Source organism: Acomys minous, assembly GCF_964271855.1.
Source record: "Acomys minous genome assembly, chromosome: 4".
NCBI classification, from domain to species: Eukaryota; Metazoa; Chordata; class Mammalia; order Rodentia; family Muridae; genus Acomys; species Acomys minous.
This window is the reverse complement of record NC_140486.1, coordinates 82,476,100-82,488,391: the sequence shown is the minus strand read 5'-3', so window position 1 is coordinate 82,488,391 and position 12,292 is coordinate 82,476,100. Positions and strand designations below refer to the sequence as shown.

The 12,292-nt window shown below is 44.8% G+C and overlaps 1 protein-coding gene across 3 annotated transcripts in view; it reads left to right on the top strand.

The window, feature by feature from the left end:
- The window catches only part of ANKRD44 (ankyrin repeat domain 44), a 295,573-nt gene that overhangs the window by 26,771 nt on the left and 256,510 nt on the right, over positions 1–12,292 (top strand). The gene's annotated exons all lie outside the window — the stretch shown is intronic.

Below are 12,292 nucleotides of genomic sequence, written 5' to 3'. Positions count from 1 at the left end.
TAGCCAAGACATCATACTGGGCAGTCCTGGAGTTCAGCTTGAAGCAATGGGATTATTTATTGAATCCGACTGATAGTCTTTGCTACACGTCTGGACATTGACGCTCACGGATGCCCAACCAAGTTGTGAGACTAAAAAACAAACAACCAGAAAGCCTCTTTGCAGCTCTTAACTGGCTCCTCCTCCACGTCCCGGTTTATTCATCCACACTTGACATAAACATTGTTTGGGGGGCCTGATAAGTGAGAGAGGTGGTCTTGACTTCGACAGTGTCAAACAGGCCAGCCCTCACTATTGAACATCTCAAGCTTCCTAAGAGGATGCGTTTGGTACCTTGCTAGTTAGTATCCAGATCAGAAGGTCCTTGCAACTTAAACGCAACCTTTTGGGGGTAGTGATCCACAATGGTTTGTTTTGCGCTTTTAGATTAAATTTACTTCAGCTTGTTTTCCTCACGTATTTACCACCCCCTTTTCTTCCCCTCCCCCGCTCCGTTCAGAAGTCACTGAGTTATAAAACTCTGTTAAATTTAGCGGGAGAGCAGCTGTTACTTGCATGAACCTGGCCTTTCTCGTTGGCTCCTGAGCATTTAAAGTGCTTGTAAATTGATATTAGGGTTTTTCCTCTACCCTTTGTTCCCACTTTTTGCCAACTGTTAGACATTTACTCGTTTAAAGTTGTACACTGTATTGTGTCTGGGTCCCATCAACGTTGCTGGTACACATTCCTCTACTTTGTTCATTCTTAAATCTGCAGAGTACAGACCTGGCTCTAGTAGGCATTGTACGTAGGCGTTATATATGAACAATTCTGTGCAGAATCTGACTTAGAAAGATGCTAATCACCTGTCCTGAAGTCTTTATTGTTCTAAGTAAAAACAGCTGACTGGGATAAGCAAGCCGGTCCTCCTCAGGATTCTCAGCTGTTGGCTGGTTAGCGTCCACCCCCTGGACTCCTCCTGTAGCAGCCGACAGCTTGAGGCCCTTCCTTTCAGCAGCTATGCTGAAGTGGGCTATGAGGAGCTTTCTCCTAATGTGTATCAGCCCTGGTGAAGAGTGCACTGCCGGGCTCAGCAGCACCGGAAGTTATTCTCTGGCTTCTCAGAGCAGGGCTTTCAAGGATGCTTATCTTTGAAAATGTTTCTAAATACACCCTCTTTGTTCCCCCTAGTAAACTACACCTGCCACCAGGGAAAACGGTATAACCTTCATTTGGCTCCATCTCCTGGCACATAAGGAAGTGCCAAGGAGTTCTGTGAGTCAAGAACACCTAAAAACCACCAGTCTATTTTGGGACAAAGCCAGAGGAAGACTGGGCGGGGTGGTGGCGGGGCGAGGTGGGGTGCAGTGGTGAGCAAAGATGGTTTCTGTGTTTCTTTAGGTCCAGGAAGTATGTTTTTCTTGCCTTATATAGTCTTAGTTTTTGTTTGAAACTTACTTCTTAGGAGCTCGTTCTTAACCTCTTCTACTCAGGCTAAGGGCCCCTTAATTAAGGTCCTCCTGGGAGAGCTTTGCCCTATCCCTGTGGGTGGGGAGCCCCCTGCCTGTATTCCCTGCTTCAGTTTGTGGTGGGGCAGCTTGCTCTCTCCCTAGGATGCCATAAGCACCCCAGCCTCATTCTCCCTGGTCTGCTCAATATCCCATTTGTAAAGCGAATCTTGACTTTTGGCTAGCCCTTTGATTTTTTTTTTTTTTTTTTTTTTTGGTTTGAGGGCACAGCTTGAACCATAAATTGTCTTGCTTTGCCTTGTAGTTGACGTGCGAGGTGATCGCAGATGACATTTTCTGTCCCACTAACCCTGAAGGCTGGGACTGGCTGGGTGGTAGTGGTCAGCACTTGAGCAGCCCTTCTGCAGTGACCTTGGAGTCATGCAGGAGAAGGGGTATGCCTTTTAAAACTGATTTGGGAAAAATTAAAATGTTAAAGGGGAAGGGAGAGGCTGCTGTGGTTTTTAGTCTTCTACTGTGAAAAGGAACTGGGAGCTAGTGCTCCAAACAAGCTTGCTTGTTAGCACTTCTGCATTTGTAAGTCTGCTCTTTCGTCATTCTTTCTGGCAGGGTTTTGGGACCACTTTAGTTTGCCCAGGACCTAGGCGTTTCCCAGAATGTGGTGGCAAAGCTGGGACAATTCCTAGCAACTGGAGGAATTGGTTAGTTACCTTCTGCAATATTGTTATTTAACTATGTAATTAATAAATAGTGCAATCATTTCCCCATAGGTGGACATTAAGAATGTGTGTTTACATCTTGGGAGGACTGAGATAATCACAAGGTTGAAGGTGGTTTCGTCATATACAAATGCAATGTGTTTAGCTTATCATGAGTGGTCACACAGCCTTTTGCAATTGGACTTCATAGTTGAACATTCGAGGTGCATTTTCTTTTGTATAGAGAAAAAGTGCTATAGAGATCTTAGTGTGCTGCCATGTCAGTCTGGCTCTTTCCTTTAGATTTTGCTTTTCCAAGTTACAAACCCAGGCTGGCAGGGGCCTTGTCCATCATTTGAAAGGTCTGCTTTTCTCAGGCGAGGTTCCTAACGACAGCAGAGTGGCTCCATTTCTCTTGAAGAGCCTGGTAGACAAACTGCTGCAGCACTTGTCCCTTTCGGAGCTTCCTGCCTGGAGGCCTTATGGCTTAGTGTCTCCTCGCCAAGTCCTAGCTCACACTCCAGTCAGCCACCTACTTGCCAAAGGCACTGTCTGGCAGCTGCGGCAGTGACCGGAGACCAGAAATCCCAAAGCTTTGGAAGCAGGATTCCTGGCCACAGTGTGGGGCCTTTGGACTGTTTTTCTTTTCTTTTCTTTTTTTTTTAAATCAGGCTGTGCTGTATTTTCAGCCACCCTCTATGCACTGGATTGCAAGCCAACACTCTGCCTGGGACAGGAGTGAAGGAGAAAAAGGAAAAACTTTACTTTTGGACTCTGTTCTGGTTGTTTGTGACCCGGTGATAGGGTTTTGGGAGTGTCTTTGATGGCTGGCATTTCATAGCTTGTGCATAATGGTGCCTTACGTTAATTGTGATCTTCAGGTGCCTGGGCCTTTGCAGTGAATCATCTCTTGTAACCCTCAGAGTCACACTAGGAGGTAGATGCGGGTGTCCCTCCTACTCTACAGTTGGAGGAAACAGGGAGGCCACTTGACCTGTTCAGGTCACACACCCAGAGAGTGCCTGAGCACAATGGCCTCCTCCCGTGGCATCCTGATTGCACAGGCAGGTGCTGTCTGTGCCCCTGAGCATCGGTTCACACCCTCTTCCGTCAGAGCGAGGACTTCTGACCTGCTGCCTCTCCCTGGCTTGTCTCATTAACTTCTGGGCCCAGTGAATGATGTGTCAGTAGCATGGTGATTCTTTTCTCAATCACTTATTTATCTTTGTGTAACGTGGGGACCTATAATCATCTTCAATGTCCGCGGGCCACCTTAGGAAACCAGAAAGCCAGCTAGGCAGATGAAGAGCTTAAGAGTGGAGATGACTCCTTCTGGCATCTTGATATGCATCCTTTAAAGCTTCTGTATAGACAGGTACAGGCTCTACACTTCCTGTGTGATAGTATCAGCATCTTGCATTATGCACATAGCTGATACCTGCTTTCTAGACCAAAGACTTTTCTAAATAAAGTTATGCTTCCTTTAAATAACCTCCCTGACTGCTTCCAAGATCAAAGAGTCCGGCCCCTGGGCTGGAGAGATGGCTCAGTGGTGAAGAGTGCTTCCAGGGGTCTCAAGTTCAATACCCAGCAACAACATAGTGGCTCACAACCATCTATAATGGAATCTGTGTCCATATTCTGGTGTGTATGAAAACAAAGCACTCATATATATGAAATAAATAAATAAATCTTTAAAAAAGAAAGAAGAAGAAAGAGAAGAAGAAAGCCAGGAGTGGTGGCACATGCCTTAAAGAAAAAAAGTCTAGCCCCAATAGACGGAGCCTCCTTTCTTAAAAGAACAGTTTAGCTTTCACTTATGCTAGTCAAAGCAGAGAGTAAACATAAACTCAAAAAAGTGTAGTTCTTATACAAGACATGGGGCTGAGACATCTGGGAAAAGGTTCATATTTCAGCAACATAAATATAGTATATTAACATATTTAAATGTAATGTTAAATTACTTTTAAAAGTTATATTTAGCATAAGTTATTTAATTTTTTACATTAAAATTTATAGTTTCTTTTATTGTGTGTGTGTATGTGTTGTGTTCCTGTGTCTGTGGTCAGGGAACTGTGGCTGTCTATTCTTTCCTTTCACCACATGGGTTTTGAGAACCAAACTTTAAGCCATAAGGTTTCATGGCGAGCACTTTTTACCCACTGAGCCATTTGGTCAGCCCTGCATGAATTCGTATACTCCAGACATCTGAAAAGGTGGTGCTTTCAAGGTTGTTTAAGCTCTGACACTTAGAGGGCCAGTGAGAGGCCCAGTGGGTAAAGCCTCTTGCTGCATAAGGCTGATGGTTTGCATTAGATCCCAGGAACCTATGGAAAGATGACAGAACCAACTCGACAGAGTTGCCCTCTGATCTCCACTTGTTCACTGTGGTACACATGTACGTGTGTCCCCAATCCTCCAAACAAAACAACAAAACCCTGACATAACACTTCTTTCCAAACCTCCAAAGAAAATTCCATATTGAAGCTACTATCTGTTTGTTTGTTTGTTTGTTAATTTATTTGGGTTTTTAAAAAAGTATTTAACTTTAATCTATGTACATTAGTTGGAGTTACAGACAGTTGTGAGTTGCCATGTGGGTGCTGGGAATTGAACCCGGGTCCTTTGGAAGAACAGGCAGTGCTCTGAACCACTGAGCCACCTCTCCAGCCCCTCATTTGGGTTTTCAAGACAGGGTTTTTCTGTGTAGCCTTGGTTGTCCTGTACTTGCTTTGTAGATCAGGCTGGCCTTGGACTCCCAGAGATCCACCTGCCTCTGCCTCCTGAGTGCTGGGACTAAAGGTGTGCGCCACCACGCCCACTTGAAGCTCATAAAAAATGGAGCTGGAAGGATTGCTCCCTGGGTACGGCACTTGTCACCAAGCCTGAACACCTGAGTTCAATTCCTGGGACCTATGTGGAGGGAGAGAGCGGGTTCCTGCAGGCTGCCCTCTGACCTCCATATTTATGTTGTAGCCCTATACACTTTCCCTCTCTCAAGACAGGAATGAAATATAGTTAGAATCTTTTACAATAGTGGTTGCCATGCTATCTTAAGGATTATTGATATTTAATACTATTTGAAAGTTTCTTTGTATATGAAAATGCCTGGTGACTGACTTGATATTTTGCCGCCTTTTCCCTTACTGATCCATCATGTACCAACACTTAAAAATTGCTCTGGGTGATTGGGAGTTACATAGACTTGTGTGACCATGTCACGTTTATCTACCCCAGGACCCTTTGGGAAAGAGAAGGATGCTACTAAATATTGACTGGAAAGGGACCGTCAAGGACGGGGAGGGTGTGATGACTGAATCCGTTGCCGTGGGCATGCGTCAAGGGGAACAGCGTACATCGTGTGCTCGGCAGCACTTGGAGGTTGGACTTTTCTGTGGTCTGCGGGTTCCTCTTTGTCAAGTGAAGATGCTGAGCTGAATGTCTTGGTGGTGCCTGACCCCTGCCGTGTTCTTCCTGATGGGACTCAGCCCTTCTGATGGAGTTTGCTTTACAGCGTCTCCTATGCATGTGGCTCTGATGTGTGTATTTGTGTATAGCTTGGCTATCCAGGCAACAAGGTTAAATGGTTTCAGGCTCCTGAGGTTATTATTCAGTGTCAGTGATTTAGGAACTGATTATTTTTCTTCTCCTACTTCAATTTATAGATAGTCTAAGATTGTCTCTCATATAGGCTGTTTCTGTTAGATTGTCTGTCTCTCATATAGGCTGTTTCTGTTAGTAGTGTAATACCTTGCTTGCCTCTGGATTTCAGAGGTTGAGAGCAGAGAGTGCTTCTGACCGGTGTCGGTGGCTGTGAAGAGCTGGTGACCTGAAAGGCTGAAGTTAGTGAGACTCATGAGTCTACCTTCAAATCGTGATAGTCAGAGTCTTAAAGGGCGTTTTCTAGCTGGGCATGGTGCACATGTCTGTAATCACAGTACTCACGAGGTGGAGGCAGGGGATCAGTAGTTCAAGGTCGTCATTGGCTCTGCTTGACTACATAGTTCAAGGCCAACCTGGATTACATAAAGATCTGTCTTTAAAAAAAAACTTTCACTTGCCTCCCCTTTTGAAAACTAAAACTAAAAAAAAAAAAAGGCTGGATCTATATTTCCCAGTAAATCTTGACCATCCCAATGTAACTCCCACGTACCTTTAATATTAGAAGACCATTTTGCTCCAAGGAAGCTTCCAGAACTCTTAATAAAAATAAATAGATTTGTAGAGACACCTGTGTTGCCCTGATGTGGAAGTTGAGAAGCAGTTCTAATTTGTCTCCGAAAGTTTAAATATTAAATTGTTTTCCTTTGATTTATTTAATAAGTAGCACATCAAATTAGAAATCAACCCTTGGATCCCACTTACAGATCTCTTGTAGTCACGTGACTTTGATCAGTTCCTGTCATTGGCTTTGCTTGCCTATACCTAGAGGCTGGCAGGTAGAGAGCCTTCTAAATTCCTTCAGGCTTTCCCTTGTAAGAGTGCTTTCCTCAGTTGTGGGGTCAGCAGCCTTAGGCTGATTTCACAGGCATGATATTTTTAGAAGTTAACGCATACCTGCCTCATTCCGGAGAGTGAACTGACTTGTAAGTTGAAGTGAGACCTTCGAGGGTCTTCTGGATCCACCCCTGACTTGATGGAACAGTGTATTTGTCCTGGCAGTGTTCGGTGGACAAATGTGTGTCCAGGAATAGCAAGGACTTCATAGTGAGAACCTGGACGGTTTCCACGGCAGGGGACACGGATGAAATGCTGTTGCAGGTCTGAGATGCTCTGTTTTTAACTTGATAATTTTATTTTAGAGTAAAAAGTTAAAATATGCAGGCTATGGCACTCAGAAGAAGGGGAAGCAGGCTATCCAGATGAGACCTGATAATCTGTGATCACATGGTGGGAGGTGGTCCCTTTCTGTCACAGGTCTAGGGGAGGGGAATAGGGTCAAAGAGGGAGGGAGGGGGGAACAACAAGATGCAAGTGAGGGGATATAACAATCAGGATGTAATCTAAATAAATTATTAAAAAAAATTAGCCAGGTGGTGGAGGCGCATGCCTTTAATCCTAGCACTCAGGAGGCAGAGGCAGGTGGATCACTGGGAGTTTGTCTAGTCTACAAAGTGAGTCCAGGGCAGCCAAGGCTACACAGAGAAACCTTGTCTCGAAAAACCAAAAAAAAAAAAAAAAAAAAATATATATATATATATATGTATATATATATGCAGGCTATTGAAAAACCTATAGGATGACCCCGTTTTTACAAAGAATACTTAGTTTGAGGGTGGTGGTGAGGAGTAAGCGTGAGCATGTAAAGAGATTTAACACTCACCCAACCAATCAGGGAGACTTGGATCCTGATTGCAACAAACAAAAATACACCTTTATAAAATAAATTGGTGAAAACTTGAGTACTGGCTAGATAGTTGATTAATGTGAGTGTGATACTGCAACTGTTTGGAAGAAGAGAGTCCTCTGGCAAATTAAGAAACAAAACCACAAAACTATATCATTTTTCAAGGTGTACCTAATAATTTTAGCCACAGTACTTCTGGAAGCAATCCCACCCCAACCCCCCACCCCATCCCCCTCATGTTCACTCTGTGCCACCCCGTCTTGCCTGACAGCTTGTCTTCAGAAAAGTTCTCAGTGTCTTTGATTGAGTGTCAGAAAGTCAGTCTGAGGAGGGTGTGATGGGGTGCACCTTGAACCCCACTGCTTGGGGATAGAGTCAGGTGGACCTCTCTCTAAGTTTGAGGTCACCCTGCTGTACATAGTGAGTGACAGGTCAGCCAGGGCCACACCATGAGATCCCGTCTCAAAACCAACCAACCAACCAAACAAACAAACAAAAAACAACCCCAAAACAACAGGGTACATGCCGTTGCTGGGTTTGCTGTCCAGTGAAATGCAGGTCTAAGCTGGCTGTGAGGACAACAGCTATTGACTTAGCCCTGATCCTTCGCAAGTCATGTGACATCATTTGAGCTTCTGATTTAGAACCCCTCCCAGCCTCCCTCCCTACCTCTCCCTCTCTCTTGCCCCCCTCTTTTTCCTCTTCCCTCTTTCTCTTTTGACAGAGTCTCTGTGTAGCCCTGACTGTCCTGGAGTTTGTTGTGTAGACCAGGCTGGCCTTGAACTCACAGATGCTTCTGCCTCTCCTTTCTCAGTGCTGAGATCAGATCCCCTTCCTTCCTTCCTTCCTTCCTTCCTTCCTTCCTTCCTTCCTTCCTTCCTTCCCTCATGTAGCCCAGGCTGGCTTTGAACTAACTGCATAGCTGAGGATGACCTTGAACTTCTGAGAATCCCTACCTCCTGAGTGCTGGCATTGCAGGCCTGTGCGCCACACCTTGTTTCTGGGGAGCTCAGGATCAAACCCCAGGGGGCTTTGCCATAGGGAAGTGGGCCTCACCCCCCCCCCCCCACCAAGAATCCCACCCTGGGCTGTTCTTACTAGGACTTGGAGTCAGCTGGTCCCTGTTTGATATTTCAATCAGACATTTGGGAGGAATTGAGGTATTAAAGCTGCCCCCAAGTGACCTTGCTTAAAGTGGGCTTTTGTTTAAACTGCAGAGCTTTACAGAGCAGCGAGAAGCTCCAAGGTCAGTGTAACTAAGTGGCACACGTGTCCTCACAGTGACGGGGACTGCTTGTCGTTTTCAATGGTTTTAGGCTTTAGGCACACCAGAATACTGTGTTTTATTTCTACACATGTGAACATTTTTTCATAGCTTTCTTAACGGAGTCTAGATTTGATACTGCAAGCCATAATAGGAAGTGGGCACCTGTAATTTTAGTAAATAGAACTGACACCAGCAATGGAAAGAAACGTAGATTTTAGGCACTTTGAAGCTTGTAGGTACTTATTTCTTGGGGCCACTGAGATGAGCACAGCATTTAGTTGCTAATGTTAGGAACAGTTTTATTCTGAGCTCTGCTTTTTAGCAAAAGGTCTTCTATCACGTTCCCAGGTCCTGAACTTTTGCATACGTACTTTAAATGTAGCATTTGGCTTGACTAGGGTTCGTAAGCACTATATAGAACATTGAAGTTGCTGTTGCTCTTAGCTTCTCTGCTTTAGTCTTTCTGTGACACAACTGTCCTTGACTGTAAAATGGGTATAGTAATATTTGCTTAGTGGGGAGCCTGTGACAGTTCAGCTGGAAATGTTTGAGTACCCCAAGTGGACATTCGTTACTGCGCAGTATATAGTCTCTGAATCTTGGTTCCTCATTTGTCAAATTAAGCAGATGAATATTTTAGGGTCAATTCCAGCTCTCTCAGAATAGGTTTTGGTGATTTGTTTGTTTGTTTGTTTTAAATTTACAACCTTTAATCTTGTCTTATTTCTCTCTGACTTTAGCAGTTGTAGAGTATAGCTACTTGATTTTTGTATGAAATCTCTTTATTGAGTACCCTACATATTGGGTCCTACAATTAAAAAAAAAAGTTTTTTCTTTGGTTTTGGTGTTATCTCGCCACTTGACTTGCCTTATTTGGCTCACAAAGTTTACAGTAGGAGACACAAGTGTGGAAAAGACTGTGGAGTTCGCATACATTCTTGATTTAAGCTGTCCACAGGACTTTGAAAATGACAAGAGTGCTACTTCCCTTTCACATAGTGTAAAACTGTCATTTTGAGGAAGTGTATAAAAGCAAAACACTTTGATAGAACAATTGTCATAAAAAAGTCATCATGAAAAATGTTATCATGACAGAACGTCTTAAAAACTTAGGTGTAGAATTTCAGGCTTCAGATGATATTTATTGGGGTAAAAGGAAACCATAAACATAGGCCAGGGCTGTAGCTCAGTGCTAGGAGGCAGGACTGGCGTTCACTGGGTCTGAGGTTCAATCCACAGTTCTATGGGGGCGGGGGAGTCAAAGGAAACCATTATAAAACAACAACCAAACCAAAATCCCGCTCCATAAAGAATGCTGAAGAAAGTTGTTTAAAAATATCAGATGTGGAGTGGAAAAGATACATTGTAAAGTGTCATTTTAGTTTTGGCCCTCTTTTTTTCTTTTAGAGTGACAGGACATTGCTAAAAGAGGATGTAGGCCAAACATAATTGGATACAAATGTGTGTTTTAATTTAAAACATACTTGTTTCAGCAGTAGAAATTGAGGGCAAAACGTAGCAAGATAATAGAAAAATGAAAATCAGATCACAACAACAACAACAGTAGCAAAAACAGAACAAAGAAAGAAAAACAGAGAAAAAGGGGACAAAGCGAGGAGGAGAAAGGTTTGTTTTTTAATGGATGAAGGGGATAAGTATTGCTGTGTGCACCTCTATTTTCAATAGTTAGGATTATAATAACAAGAGGATTAGGAGTCCAGGGCCAGCCTCAGCTACAGAAATGAGTTTAAGGCTAGCCTGGGCTAGGTGAGACTAGATTTCAACAACTTGAACAGAAGACGAGGAGAAAGAGAAAGAAATAAAGGCAAAGATCAGGTAGGGACTGACAGGGGGTAGATTGTGTGGGTTTCTGTGGGGAGGGGCCAGGCACCGAGTGATGTCCATGAACTTCATCTGCACTGGTCATTTTGCTTCTCCCTGAAGCAATTAGCACGAGCCAGTGTGCCTCAGCTTCTTAGGCTTCTAGACCGACAGAAAAGGTTGTTGGTTAAGCCAAATCATAGCCAGAGGCAGCAGCTTAGAGGGCCAGCGAGTTCTGTGGTCCAGCAGAAGATCTTGAGAACGGGTGTGGTGACTGACAGAAATGAGTTTGCATAGCAGGAAGGAAGTCTTGGGGCTCTTGCACCTAAGAGTGAGTCCTTGTGACATCTGTTTTTAAAGCATCCTCCTCTCTCCCAGTGAGTTAAGGGCAAAGTTATTAAAAAAAAAAATCACAGCGTTACCTTTCCAGTCCAGCCTCTCTAGAGCCCGAATAGTGTTTTCTTGACTCCATTCCTAGCATGAATCGACTGGGAGACCTTGCTAATAATTTTATCTCCCTGGGTCTCAGTTTCCCCTTGGGATAGCATCAACAGGAAAGTGCCCACCCTCATTTCAATAGCCAACATTATGACCTAAGGTCACTGAACTGCCAACCTGGGACAGCATTGTCCTGTCTCACCCCAGGGTCCGTTTAGAGTTGACCATGAGACCAGGCAGACTCTGGCTTAGCTCCTTGGCTCTGTAATAAAGGTAGAGAGGCCGCTCCGGAGCAGGTGCTTTGGGCCAGTGCGCTCAGTTGCTGACGGAGTCAAAGCACCAAGCAGCAGCCATTTTCCCCCAGCATCTGGAAGGAGTAGCCCTGCCCATGAGCCAAACCACCTCCCTGTCTAGAAAACGGAGACAGTGGGTTTTGCCATCCCAAGGTCTACATTATAGGAAACCTGGGGTTGCCCCTGCCCCAGGTGTGGTCACAAAGCACCCTGTGGGGCCAGTGATGCCCAGGTTTCAGCAAATGACTCTGCCAAGTCCTGCTGTCCTTTCTCCAACTGGGACTAAGATACTTGTGTGATGAGCTCTGATTGGTAGTAGTGCCATGCCTCCACGGAGCCTGCCTGAGCCCATCATGTGTGTGTGTGGAAGGGGTAAACCTCCATGGAGCCTGATTGAGCCCTTCGTGTGTGTGTGTGTGTGTGTGTGTGTGTGTGTGTGTGTGTGTGTGTGTGTGTGTGTTAACCAGGTAATGTCAGCAGATGCTGCGCAATGAAGAGGAACCTATTTTGTCACAGCCTTTTGCTGTGGAGGCCAGGGATAGCTTGCAGCACATATTAGCTGTGGATTGGGGCAGGTTCCTTTTCAGGCTGCTGTATCTTTAAGACTGGCACTGTGCCCACTCTCAGGGTAGAGACCAGACCTAGTACACCAGTCCCAGGGGTACAGAGGAGGAGACAACAGCTCTTGGGCCATGAAGCTCTAGTCTACTGCAAGAACAGGGAGGGGCAGGAGGGCACGCAGTAGTGTTTTCTGCCATGGCTACTCTCTTTGTAGCAGTGACCAGGGTCCATATGTGACTAAGGCCATCCGACCTCTGCTGACCTTGGTTTAAAAGACTCTTCCTGAATCCAAGCTGATAACGACGGTCACTTTCACTCACAACAGTCAGTGGATTTGGATTTTTTTTTTCTTGTATGAACAAAGGGTTCCCTAAGATTCTTCAGCCACTAGTGGAATGATCAGACAGAATAAAAACTTG